The following is a 14214-nucleotide window of genomic DNA, read 5'->3' as shown; positions in this document are numbered from 1 at the left end:
CTGGTGCGGTTGGCCCTGGGTTCCTCCTAATGCAAGACAATGCTAGACCTCATGTGGCTGGAGTGTGTCAGCAGTTCCTGCAAGAGGAAGGCATTGATGCTATGGACTGGCCCGCCCGTTCCCCAGACCTGAATCCAATTGAGCACATCTGGGACATCATGTCTCGCTCCATCCACCAACACCACGTTGCACCACAGACTGTCCAGGAGTTGGCGGATGCTTTAGTCCAGGTCTGGGAGGAGATCCCTCAGGAGACCATCCGCCACCTCATCAGGAGCATGCCCAGGTGTTGTAGGGAGGTCATACAGGCACGTGGAAGCCACACACACTACTGAGCCTCATTTTGACTTGTTTTAAGGACATTACAGCAAAGTTGGATCAGCCTGTAGTGTGGTTTTCCACTTTAATTTTGAGTGTGACTCCAAATCCAGACCTCCATGGGTTGATAAATTGGATTTCCATTGATTATTTTTGTGTGATTTTGTTGTCAGCACATTCAACTATGTAAAGAAAAAAGTATTTAATAAGATTATTTCATTCATTCAGATCTAGGATGTGTTATTTTAGTGTTCCCTTTATTATTTTGAGCAGTGTATGTATGGAAAGTTTCGTTCAACTCAAAAGGGGTGCAGTCAAAAAGTAATTGAAATCAAATTGAACGACCTTTATTCAAGGCGCTTTAGTCATGGCACGATGCTCTCATTTGCATAGTTTGGAAAGTTCATTACGTTTGCTCTCATTTCAATCATGGAGAGCAAAGCCAACATTTTGGCAAGTCTGGTCTATATTTGTACACATAAATGTGTACATTTATTCTCTCCTCTCTATTGTGGCTAAGGTCATGGTTTCCAGTGTTTGCTTCAAGGACTCAAATTGCTACAACATGACTCCAAACTACATCAAACACTTTGAGGAAATAAAAAGAGACGTCGTTTTGGTCCGTGGATATGAACCAAATTACCCAGGACGCTTAAGTTAAACACATGTTTGTCTTGTGTATTTTTTCAGCTTGGTTAGTGCAGATATGTACATTGTGGGTTTCAAAAGGCACATTAACCCAAAGGCCTCAGGGCTCAATTCTGAAATCTAATGTGCATTGGAACCAAGATAACCACAAGAAAAATATGATTGTTTGATGTCTTTTTGGATAATATTTTGTTACCTTTGAGCCTTGTTTTACAACCCTAACCCAATAAACTAAATTTTGTCACAAACATCACATGATTCTTTTAGAAACCAAATGACTCCAAATTTGCAAAGAACTTCACTAAACGAAAGCATTCCCTTCCATTTTCAGGTTACCAAAACCAAAGCCAATATAGCATGAAGCCTTTTTGGGGTCACATGATAGCTTTAAAGTGTATATTTTTTGCCTGTCTCTTCATGGAGTTAACAGGTCACCATGTCTTCTCATCCAACCACATAATGTGGAACAAAACAAGCCAATTACACCCAGGCAGCATTCCAACCTGCAGATGGGGACTGGGTGTGATTTCTAGCATGTTCCAATGAAGAAAAACAGGTGGGACTGACCATATGATTCAGACCCATAGACTTAGATAGACATCATATCATTGTATCTGATCCATTATGGCGTCTGTGAGAGGATGGGCAGCGCCATTGAGGCCATCTCCATTTTGAGGTAGTCAATTTTCTTCTACTACTACTTCTATGAGTTAGCAAACAAACTGAAACTGTGCATACTGCCACCTGGAGTGTGTTGTTTGAACAGGTATACATCCCAGGTTGGCGATTAACTGCTCACAAGTATAGTTCATTGGCTGATTCCTCCTGGTGACCTAGATGGAATTATGTGATCCTTCCTTAACCCATAGGAAATCCCACCCAGTTGACTACTCCAAATGGTGAAATTCCTCAGATTGATATGAAGTGTAGAAGTCAACTTTGTTCTAAGGGAAGAAAGAATCTGATTGGTTTAGGGGGCAGAACAATTTGATTGGTTTCTATGTAGTGGTCAGAGCCTGGTAATATCAGGACGTATGATGGGACATAAACCTTCCAACTTTAATGACTAATTTCTCTGAATGTGAAAAAAACCCATCACCAAATTCACTGGGAATACATTACATAGGATGAAGAAACAATACTCAGAGACGCAGCTCCATACTACTTGTCAGACACAGAGAACTGATACTCGTTGTTGGGGTGAAATTGGCGTGGGGTGTGGAGGGCTTATTCAACTAAATATTTTAAGTGACGAGCTGACTTACTGGTATATTTGAGACCTAGCTAGCTATGACGCAATGTTAGTATAGCTATCTCCTAGCCAACCAGCTCTGTTTAGCTTAGCACTTTACATTGCTTCCCTCGGGACAGCATAATTGTCCATCCCATTTGCTTTTTCATACAGCTTATTCAACTTAACATTTCAATAAAGCAAATGTTAGCTGACTTACTTGTATATTTGACACCTAGCTAGCTAGCTAGTGTCATGACGTGGCCCTTTCTGGGTATAGATCATGGCTTCCCACTCTCTCCTACACCCAGGTTCTGTTATCTCAGGTTGTAAATTCCTGGAGGAGACTGTCTCTCACTGGCCATGCAGAAAGAGAGACACAGAGAGAACAAAGGATTTCACATGGCAAACTCCTAAATCCCCAAAATGAGAATATGAAACAAAATGTCTACTTGTGGGAATGGTCCGTGGACACTTAAGGGACGGGTATGACGAGTGTGTTTCATTTGGTGACCTCAGAGAGGACAGGAAACACACATAACTGTGTACATTGTGTACATTGTGTAATTTCTCAATTATGGAGTTTGCATCTAATTCTTGTATAAAATGAATGAGTAAAGATGAAACTATTTGTGAAATGATGTAATGTGATGTCAAACCTTTAATGTGGGAGAATTGTATTCCCTTTTAAAGTTTAACTAAGTCATTGGCCTGCCCCCATGAGCACAGACATGATCAGGCGTAATTTTCTATTGTTATGAATAAAAACCCCTCCTGAGGATATCCTCTTCAGACCACGCATACCTCGGTGGAAACTGAGGTGGCACAGGTTTGAGTTTAGACTAAGCAAACCCACAGCGTGAGCTGTGGTTGCGAATAGTTTAGACCACGCGTAACTCGGTGGAAACTGAGGTGGCACAGGTTTGAGTTTAGACTAAGCAAACCCACAGCGTGAGCTGTGGTTGCGAATAGTTATTGAATTCCTAACCATACCACATGGAGCATTGGCTACACAGCTGGAAATGGTTCAACTCTGAGACTATCGATCCCTACAGAATAAGAGCAAATCTTAGATACTAATTACTAGTCTGCAACTAGAAATTATGTAAACCTGGGATGCGATTACCGACAACCACCGAAACATCTAAATTATGAGCACATTTCTGAATGGTACTCTGAAGTATCAATTCTAACCACAAAAGACTTTGATCTTCAGGGAAACAGAAAGAAACTCGGATGAACTCTCCAGCAGATGGACTGACGATTCCAACAGAGAACACGACACATGGGCGTAAATATATATATTGATTGCAATTATCCCGAATGAGTGAGTGTTCATGTGCAAAGGGTTAGCATTTCAATCAATATAATTATAGTAGTATAGTGTGTAGTGATCTTTTTTGTCTTTCCCGCTCTTGCTCAGTCCACACCCACTTCCCTGTGTCCACCAAGCCGTCATATCGGCTTAGCCCACTAGGGAATCTTCCTTATCATTTGTTAGTAAAATATCTATTGTTGTTTGTTTATGCATTTCTGTGATTATTTAGTTAGTTAGTAAATAAATGATTAAGCCAATTGGTGTATGGATGATTTATAGTAAAGGCTGGGTTCATGTTGATAACCAACAATTTACCAAGTTTGGAATGAGACTGACATGAGGTAAATAATAATTCATAATTAATAAGAAGACTAATTGATCAGATATTAAAATATCTGAAGACTTATATTAGGAAAATTATAACTTTGTAATCTTAAGATTTTCCTTGGTGCCCCGACTTCCTAGTTAATTACATTTACATGATTAGTTTAATCACGTAATAATAATTACAGAGAATTGATTCGATAAAATAGCAGTCTTCACTTTTAATGATGCCAAAGACATGACACTAGGTAGCTCTATTAATTCAGCATGAGTAGCTAAGAGGTTGCTAAATGTTTAGCTAGCTTTCTCTGTTTAGCTTTGCATGTTGCTGCTAGCTTGCTACCAGAGACCAGTTGTATCTTAGAGATATTGTAAAATTTGTCTGACTACTGTAACATAATAATGATTTCAAAATATTACAACTTTTAACTCAAAGTTTTATTTACAAGATTTTCAGTTCAAACCTCCACCATGTTTTTAAAAGTTGTGCATCTGTTAAACTCCGCCCATTGACCTTTTAGAAACCAATCGGATTTGTTTTGCACTAAAACAATCTGATTCTTTCTGCCCTTGGAACAAAGTTGACTAAACTTTATGTCAACCTGCAGCGCTGCCCATGCTAAAACAGGCTTTTGGGCACTAGAGTCCTCTATCTATCTCTATGTTCAGACCATTTTTTTTTTGTAGCTACCAAAGCCACTGTTTCTATACCCCCCACGGTGTATGTGGCGTCGATATGGAAAACATTATTTCTAAACAGCACTGTAGGACCATGCTCACACACTCATGAAAAAATGAACAACTCACACACTTCGACACAAACAAATAAATACACACCGTACTCATAGAAATAGCCTATGCCCTAAGCCTACGTCATTGAAAACAGGTCAGCAACTAAAAAATTATAATAATCGTAACCTTGAGTAGACAGTGTGCTGTTTTGTAAAGCCTGATGAAATAATAACAACAATATTCACATTCATTGTGTTGCCTGCTTTATTTACCCCACATGGCCGGGCCGTTGTGAGATCATGCTTAGATACCATCTAACGTCTAAGCACTAATGTGATTTTGACTGGGCTACGTCAAGAGACCTTTTCATTAGTGGCAAACCACAAGATCCCTGGCAAACTGCTAGCCTGGTAAAACCAGACTGAACGCTGTGCTCAAGTTAAACAATGGTGAGCGTAGCATTCAAATTGGTTTAACCAGGCTAGCAGACTGGTACCGTCTCATCCTATCCACAACATGCAGCCTAGTAATCATGACCCCTCAGACTGTGTTCAGTTTGAAAAACAAATGCTGTCATGTCATGCCACGTTGTCATTGTCTCCTGATGTAAGCACTGTGCTCACTGACAAGCCCTGACAACATGTCTAAAATAATGTCAGTCACCATAATATTGTGACAGCATGAAACGAAAATAGACTGTGGAGATAACGATGGTGGTTTGTCGAGATGCTCAAACAACAGTCTACACTTCAGTGCATTTCAGAGTAATGTATCCTACATTCCATTTAAGTTGCATTTTCACTTAGTCTCCCATTGACGTCAATGCCTGACTAAGGGAACATTTTGGAAGTTTGAATTGTCTCTTAAGAGTGAGAGTTGTTCTTCCAATGTAGAATACATTTCCTCATGAACCTATTATATCTGTTCAGTTATATAACCATTAATACCAATTCATATAATTTCCCATTAAGATTCACAGGGGTTGTTCTTAGAGAGTAATAGAGGCCTCCTGGTATTTTTCCCATGACCACAGAGCATAGTTAATGTATACTGAAAATACATATAAACCCAACATGTAAATTGTTGGTTCCATGTTTTCATGAGATTAAATAAAATATTCCACACATTTTCCATATGCACAAAAAGCTTATTTCTCTCAAATTTTGTGTACAAATTTGGTTAAATCCATGTTAGTGAGCATTTATCCTTTGCCAAGATAACCCATCCATCCACCTGATAGGTGTGGCATATCAAGAAGCTGATTAAACAGCATGAAGTCTTCCGACTAGCTTGGAAAGACAGTACCGTGCAGTATCGAAGAGCCCTCATTGCTGCTCGATCGTCCTATTTTTCCAACTTAATTGAGGAGAATAAAAACAATCCAAAATGGATTTTTAATACTGTCGTAAAGCTAACTTAAAAGCTGCATTCCCCAAGAGAGGATAGCTTTCACTTCAGCAGTGAAAAATTCATGAACTTCTTTGACGAAAAGATCATGATCATTAGAAAGCAAATTAGGGACTCCTCTTTAAATCTGCATATTTCTCCAAAGCTCAGTTGTCCTGAGTCTGCACAACACTGCCAGGACCTAGGATCAAGGGAGACACAAACGTTTTTTTTAATCCTATATCTCTTGACACATTCATGAAAATAGTAATGGCCTCTAAACCTTCAAGCTGCATACTGGACCCTATTCCAACTAAACTACTGAAAGAGCTGCTTCCTGTGCTTGGCCCTCCTATGTTGAATATAAAAAATGTCTCCCTATCCACCAGATGTGTTCCAAACTCACTAAAAGTGGCAGTAATAAAGCCTCTCTTGAAAAATCCAAACCTAGACCCAGAAAATATAAAAAACTATTGGCCTATATCGAATCTCCCATTCCTCTCAAAATGTTTTGAAAAAGCTGTTGCACAGCAACTCACTGCCTTCCTGAAGACAAACAATGTATATGAAACGCTTCAGTCTGGTTTTAAACCCCATCATAGCACTGAGACTGCACTCATGAAGGTGGTAAATTACCTTTTAATGGCGTCAGATCAAGGCTCTGCATCTGTCCTCGTGCTCCTAGACCTTAGTGCTGCTTTTGACACCATCGATCATCACATTCTTTTGGAGAGATTGTAAACCCAGATTGGTCTACACGGACAAGTTTTGGCCTGGTTTAGATCTTATCTGTCAGAAAGATATCAGTTTGTCTCTGTGGATGGTTTGTCCTCTGACAAATCAACTGTAAGTTTCGGTGTTCCTCAAGGTTCCATTTTAGGACCACTATTGTTTTCACTATATATTTTACCTCTTGGTGATGTCATTCGGAAACATAATGTTAACTTTCACTGCTACTGTATGCGGACGACACACAGCTGTACATTTCGATGAAACATGGTGAAACCCAAAAATTGCCCTCCCTGGAAGCCAGTGTTTCAGACATAAGGAAGTAGATGGCGGCAAATGTTTTACTTTTAAACTCGGACAAAATATAGATGCTAGTTCTGGTCCCAAGAAACAAAGAGATCTTCTGTTGGATCTGACAATTAATGTTGGTGGTTGTACAGTTGTCTCAGATAAAACTGTGAAGGACCTCGGCGTTACTCTGGACCCTGATCTCTCTTTTGACGAACATATCAAGACAATTTCAAGGATAGCTTTTTTCCATCTTCGTAAAATTGCAAAAATCTGAAACTTTCTGTCCAAAAATGATGCAGCAAAGTTAATCCATGCTTTTGTCACTTCTAGATTAGACTACTGCAATGGTCTACTTTCCGGCTACCCGGATAAAGCACTAAATAAACTTCAGTTAGTGCTAAACACGGCTGCTAGAATCTTGACTAGAACCCAAAAATGTGATCATATTACTCCAGTGCTAGCCTCTCTACACTGGCTTCCTGTTAAGGCTAGGGCTGGTTTTAATGTTTTACTGCTAACCTACAAAGCATTACATGGGCTTGCTCCTACCCATCTTTCCGATTTGGTCCTGCCGTACATACCTACACGTATGCTACGGTCACAAGATGCAGGCCTCCTTACTGTCCCTAGACTTTCTAAGCAAACAGCTGGAGGCAGGGCTTTCTCCTATAGAGCTCTATTATTATGGAATGGTCTGCCTATCCATGTGAGAGACGTGGACTCAGTCTCAACCTTTAAGTCTTTATTGAAGACTCATCTCTTCAGTAAGTCCTATGATTGAGTGTAGTCTGGCCCAGGGGTGTGAAGGTGAACCTAAAGGCACTGGAGCAACGAACCGCCCTTGCTGTCTCTGCCTGGCCGGTTCCCCTCTCTCCACCGGGATTCTCTGCCTCTAACCCTATTACGGGGACTGAGTCACTGGCTTACTGGTGCTCTTCCATGCCATCCCATGAGGGGTGCATCACTTGAGTGGGTTGAGTCACTGACATGATCTTCCTGTCCATTTTTGGCGCCCCCCCTCAGGTTCGTGTCGTGGTGGAGATCTTCGTGGGCTATACTCGGCCTTGTCTCAGGGTAGTAAGTTGGTGGTTGAAGATATCCTTCTAGTGGTGTGGGGGCTGTGCTTTGGCAAAGTGGGTGGGGTTATATCCTGCCTGGTTGGCCCTGTCCGGGGGTATCGTTGTATAGGGCCACAGTGTCTCCCAACCCCTCCTGTCTCAGCCTCCAGTATTTATGCTGCAATAGTTTATGTGTCGGGGGCTAGGATAAGTCTGTTATATCTGGAGTATTTATCCTGTCTTATCCAGTGTCCTGTGTGAATTTAAGTGTGCTCCCTCTAATTCTCTCTCTTTCTCTCTTCTCTCAGAGGACCTGAGCCCTAGGACCATGCCTTAGGACTACCTGGCCTGATGACTCCTTGCTGTCCCAGTCCACCTGGTCGTGCTACTGCTCCAGTTTCAACTTTGAACCCTGACCTGTTCACCGGACGTGCTTCCTTGTCCCAGATCTGCTGTTTTCGAGTCTCTCTCTCTACCGCACCTGCTGTCTCGAAATCTGAATGATCAGCTATAAGAAGCCAACTGACATTTACTCCTGAGGTGCTGACCTGGTACACCCTCTACAAACACTGTGATTATTATTATTTGAACCTGCTGGTCATCTATGAACGTTTGAACATCTTAGCCATGTACTGTTATAATCTCCACCCAGCAGAGACAGAAGAGCCTGGTTCTGGCCTTTCTAGGGAGTTTTTCCTAGCCACTGTGCTTCTACATCTGCATTGCTTGTTGTTTGGGGTTTTAGGCTGGGTTTCTGTATAGCACTTTGTGACATTAGCTGATGTAAAAGGGGCTTTATAAATACATTTGATTGATTGATTGATTGATTGATTGATTGATCATTACACAGGTGCACCTGGTGCTGGGGACAATGAAAGGCCACTCTAAAATGTACAGTTTCGCCACAACACAATGCCGCAGATGTCTCAACTTTTGAGGAAGTGTACAATTGACATGCTGACTGCAGGAATGTCCACAGAGCTGTTGCCAGAGAATTTAATGTTAATTTCTCTACCATAAGCCGCCTCCAATGTCATTTTAGAGAATTTGGCTGTACATCCAACCGGCCTCACAACCGCAAACCACATGTAACAACGGCAGCCAAGGACCTTCACATCCGGCTTCTTCACCTGCGGGATTGTCTGAGACCAGCCACCCAGACAGCTGATGAAACTGAGGAGTATTTCTGTCTGTAATAAAGCCTTTTGTGGTGAAAAACTCATTCTGATTGGCTGGGCCTATTTCCCCAGTTAGTGGAACTGGCTCCCAAGTGGGTGGACCTATGCCCTCCCAGGCCCACCCATGGTTGCGCCCCTGCCCAGTCGTGTGAAATCCATAGATTAGGGCCTAATTCATTTATTTCAATTTACTGATTTCCTTATATGAACTGAAACTCAGTAAATTGTTTAAATTGTTGCATGTTGCGTTTATATTTTTGTTCAGTATATGTATACAGTATGGCTTATTATATGTTGGGGTGGCAGGTAGCCTAGTGGCTAGAGTGTTGGGCCAGTAACTGAAAGGTTGCTAGATCGGATCCCTGAGCTGACAAGGTAAAAATCTGTCGTTCTGCTCCTGAACAAGGCAGTTAACTCACTGTTCCTAGGCCATCATTGTAAATAAGAATTTGTTCTTAACTGACTTGCCTAGTTAAATATAGGTTAAATAAATCAAATCAAAATGTTGGCTCGGGGCCAGCAGATAAGGTACTGTATTAGAGTTGCATGGTAACATGTCAGCCTCAGGTTAGTATTAGCACTAAGGTATATGTGGAATGATCATTGTCTGTCAATAAAGCACAAATTGGGACAGCTTGGGGAAATTTCTGTGTGTTGTTTTGCCCACCTTTTTCCTTTCACTGAAACCAATGAATGTCAATTATTATCTCCTTGTTCTTCATATCAAGAGCTATCTCAATACTGACTGGTAACTGGAAATGCAGGTTATGCAAGGCAATGGCAACAGATAGAAAGACAATGTCATTTGCATAAGCCCCTAACTGAATGAGCCAGATTCTGATGCATTCTGGCATTAATTTGTTTGCAGAATGAGAGGTGTGTCTCACGCCCGCTGGCTCTGCTCTCCACTGCAGCATGTAATACAGCTGTTAGAAACTCGATTCAACACCCCATTTCTAATCTCATACACATCTATTCACTCTCTCTCTCTCTCTCTCTCTCTCTCTCTCACACACACAGACACGCACACATATACACAGACACAAACATTTATTCATGACCACACATCATGCACACAATTAAACAAGAAGTACTGTGGTGTTGATTCTCAAATAAGGCCCAAAAAGGGCATTTTCTCATCCAATACAGTTCAAATGCCAATGGTTGTTACTGGTTTATTAGCACTGCCTCCCCAAGTCCCAAAAATGTCCATGTGAATATGTGCACTTGCATATTTCTACCTGAAGATGGCACTACCTGCCCAAGCAGGCTACATTTCTCATCTGTGACTTCAGAACTGTCTTTTTACTACCGTTTACATCTCTTCACATCTCTGCATGAACTCAAGGAAAAGCAAAGACTGGAAGCTTTCTAGTTAAGTTATATTTATATTGTTATATTGTGTGTAGTAATATGAAATTATCATCATATCTGTCCCTTACAAGTGAAGTATACACTACAGGTCAAAAGTTTTAGAACACTTACTCATTCAAGGGTTTTTCTTTACTTTTACTATGTTCTACATTGTAGAATAATAGTGAAGACATGAAAACTATGAAATAACACATATGGAATCATGTAGTAACCAAAAAAGTGTTAAACAAATCAAAATATATTTTGTATTTGAGTTTCTTCAAATAGCCACCCTTTGCCTTGATGACAGCTTTGCACACTCTTGGCATTCTCTCAACCAGCTTCATGAGATAGTCACCTAGAATGCATTTCAATTAACAGGTGTTCCTTCTTAATAGTTAATTTGTGGAATTTCTTTCCTTCTTAATGCGTTTGAGCCAATCAGTTGTGTTGTGACAGGGTGGGGGGGTATACAGAAAATAGCCCTATTTGGTAAAAGACCAAGTCCATATTATGGCAAGAACAGCTCAAATAAGCAAAGAGAGACGATAGTTCATCATTACTTTAAGACATGAAGGTCAGTCTATGTGGAACATTTCAAGAACTTTGAACGTTTCTTCAAGTGCAATCGCAAAAACCATCATGCGCTATGATGAAACTGGCTCTCATGAGGACCGCCACAGGAATGGAAGACCCAGAGTTACCTCTGCTGCAGAGGATAAGTTCATTAGAGTTAACGGCACCTCAGAAATTGCAGCCCAAATTAATGCTTCACAGAGTTCAAGTAACAGACACATCTCAACATCTACTGTTCAGAGGAGACTACGTGAATCAGGCCTTCATGGTCGAATTGCTGCAAAGAAACCACTACTAAAGGACACCAATAAGAAGAAGAGACTTGCTTGGGCCAAGAAACACTATTTACATTTAAGTCATTTAAGTCATTTAAGTGCACTATCAATGGATATTAGACCTGTGGAAATGTGTCCTTTGGTCTGGAGTCCAAATTGGAGATTTTTGGTTCTAACCGCCGTGTCTTTGTGAGATGCGGTGTGGGTGAATGGATGATCTCCGCGTATGTAAATTCCCACCATAAAGCATGGAGGAGAAGGTGTTATGGTGTGGGGGCGCTTTGCTGGTGATATTGTCTGTGATTTATTTAGAATTCAAGGCACACTTAACCAGCATAGCTACCGCAGCATTCTGCAGTGATACGCCATCCCATCTGTTTTGAGCTTAATGGGACTGTCATCTGTTTTTCAACAGGACAATGACACAACACACCTCCACGCTGTGTAAGGACTATTTTTACCAAGGAGAGTGATGGAGTGCTGTATCAGATGACCTGGCCTCCACAATCCCCTGACCTCAACCAAATTGAGATGGTTTTGGATGAGTCGGACTGCAGAGTGAAGGAAAAGCAGCCAAGTGCTCAGCATATGTGGGAACTCCTTCAAGACTGTTGGAAAAACATTCCTCGTGAAGCTGGTTGAGAGAATGCCAAGAATGTGCAATGCTGTCATCAAGGCAAAGGGTGGCTATTTGAAGAATCTCAAATATAACATGTATTTTGATTGGTTTAACACTTTTTTTGGTTACTACATGATTCCATATGTGTTAGTTCATAATTTTGATGTCTTCACTATTATTCTACAATGTAGAACATAGTAAAAATAAAGAAAAACTCTTGAACGAGTAGGTGTTCTAAAACTTTTGACCTGTAGTGTACATTTACAGCTCATTCTCAAAAACTCAAACCGAGGATGTAACAGTGGGGGACTCAATTTTACTGAGGAAGACCATTTAAGCGTGCTGTATATCTTAACTGTGCAAACAAGTTTCAGATGTGTGGCCCGACTGAAAATGAAATATTGCAAGGCCTTTTTGTGGCACTTTTCTCACGTTTCAATAAAATCAATTGTGATTGCTGAACCAAGGCTATGTTTTGTCAGTCAGACCTGTACGGCATCCATATTAGGAAGGACAAACTGATGGAGTTTGGTCTGACAATTGAGGACGTTCCTAATATGGATACCGTAAAACAGCGGTTTCCAAGGTGTTCCTCTGTTCAGTTTATGCTCCAGGCAAACCTTTGCCTACGGGGGTGACCCATAACTCTTTCCTCAGTACCGTGAGAGGTGTGCTCGCTCAGCGATTCTGCTATAAGGCCACATCTGGTATCCCTATTGAGATTAGGGAGGGAGCTTAGGCTTTGAAGTTTAAAGCGGGAGGTAGGCTAAGAAGTGCTGAGAGCCATTTTAGCCCAGTATGCATCACATTCTATTCCATGTAAGTTGGCACTTGAAAGTTTTGGACTCTCACTCTAAATCTTGGGATATATGGGTGTGTATTCTTTCTGCCCCCAAGGATGTAGAGAATAAAATAGGGATTATTTCTCAGTGATCTCTATGCGGAAAGTTTTCCAGCCAACTTGATGTTGAGACATTGAATTTTACTAATATCCACTAGAGGGCATCGTTGACCCCCTTGTTGTCATGATGGGCTCGCTTAGGAACATCTGCTGGAGTTATGACTTCATCCTCTAGGCCAAGGATGAGAGGGAGACAGTTTACCTCAGTCGCGCCTGCTCCAAGGTCAGTTTTCATATGAGCTGTATATCACCACTCCTCTGGACATTTCTTTCAGAAAACATGAGCTTCTGATATCACCAATTAGAAAGTCTCTCACAATCTCAAGAACGCACACAGACACACATACACTGAGTGTACAAAACATTAGGAATACCTTCCTTATTTTGAGTTGTACCCCCTTTCACCCTCAGAACAGCCTCAATGCATCATGGCATGGACTCTACAAGGTGTTGAAAGCGTTCCACAAGGATGTTGGCCCATGTGGACTCCAATGCTTCCCACAGTTGTGTCAAGTTGGCTGTATGTCCTTTTGGTGGTGGACCATTCTTGATACACATGGGAAACTGTGAAAAACCCAAAGGGCTGCACTTCTTGACACACTTGACACACCGGTGTGCCTGGCACCTACTACCATACTCACTTCAAGGGCACTTAAATATTTTGTCTTGCCCATTCACCGGTTTAGGGTAAGAGCGGGAATGGGGTTAGGATACGAACCCGGTTTAGGGTAAGGGTGTGTTTGGTGTTAGGATACGAACCCGGTTTAGGGTAAGGTTGGGGTTTGGATACGAACCCGGTTTAGGGTAAGGGCGGGATTGGCGTTAGGATACGAACCCGGTTTAGGGTAAGAGTGGGGTTTGGATACGAACCCGGTTTAGGGTAAGGGCGGGAATGGGGTTTGGATACGAACCCGGTTTAGGGTAAGGGTGGGATTGGCGTTAGGATACAAACCCGGTTTAGGGTAAGGGTGGGATTGGCGTTAGGATATGAACCCGGTTTAGGGTAAGGGTGGGATAGGCGTTAGGATACGAACCCGGTTTAGGGTAATAGCGGGAATGCGGTTAGGATATGAACCCGGTGTAGGGTAAGGGTGGGATTGGCGTTAGGATATGAACCCGGTTTAGGGTAAGGGTGGGATATGCGTTAGGATACGAACCCGGTTTAGGGTAATAGTGGGAATGCGGTTAGGATACGAACCCGGTGTAGGGTAAGGGTGGGATTGGCGTTAGGATACAAACCCGGTTTAGGGTAATAGCGGGAATGGGGTTAGGATACG

Source organism: Salmo salar, chromosome ssa02 (assembly GCF_905237065.1).
Source record: "Salmo salar chromosome ssa02, Ssal_v3.1, whole genome shotgun sequence".
In the NCBI taxonomy this organism is placed as follows: Eukaryota; Metazoa; Chordata; class Actinopteri; order Salmoniformes; family Salmonidae; genus Salmo; species Salmo salar.
This window is presented reverse-complemented; position numbering follows the sequence as displayed.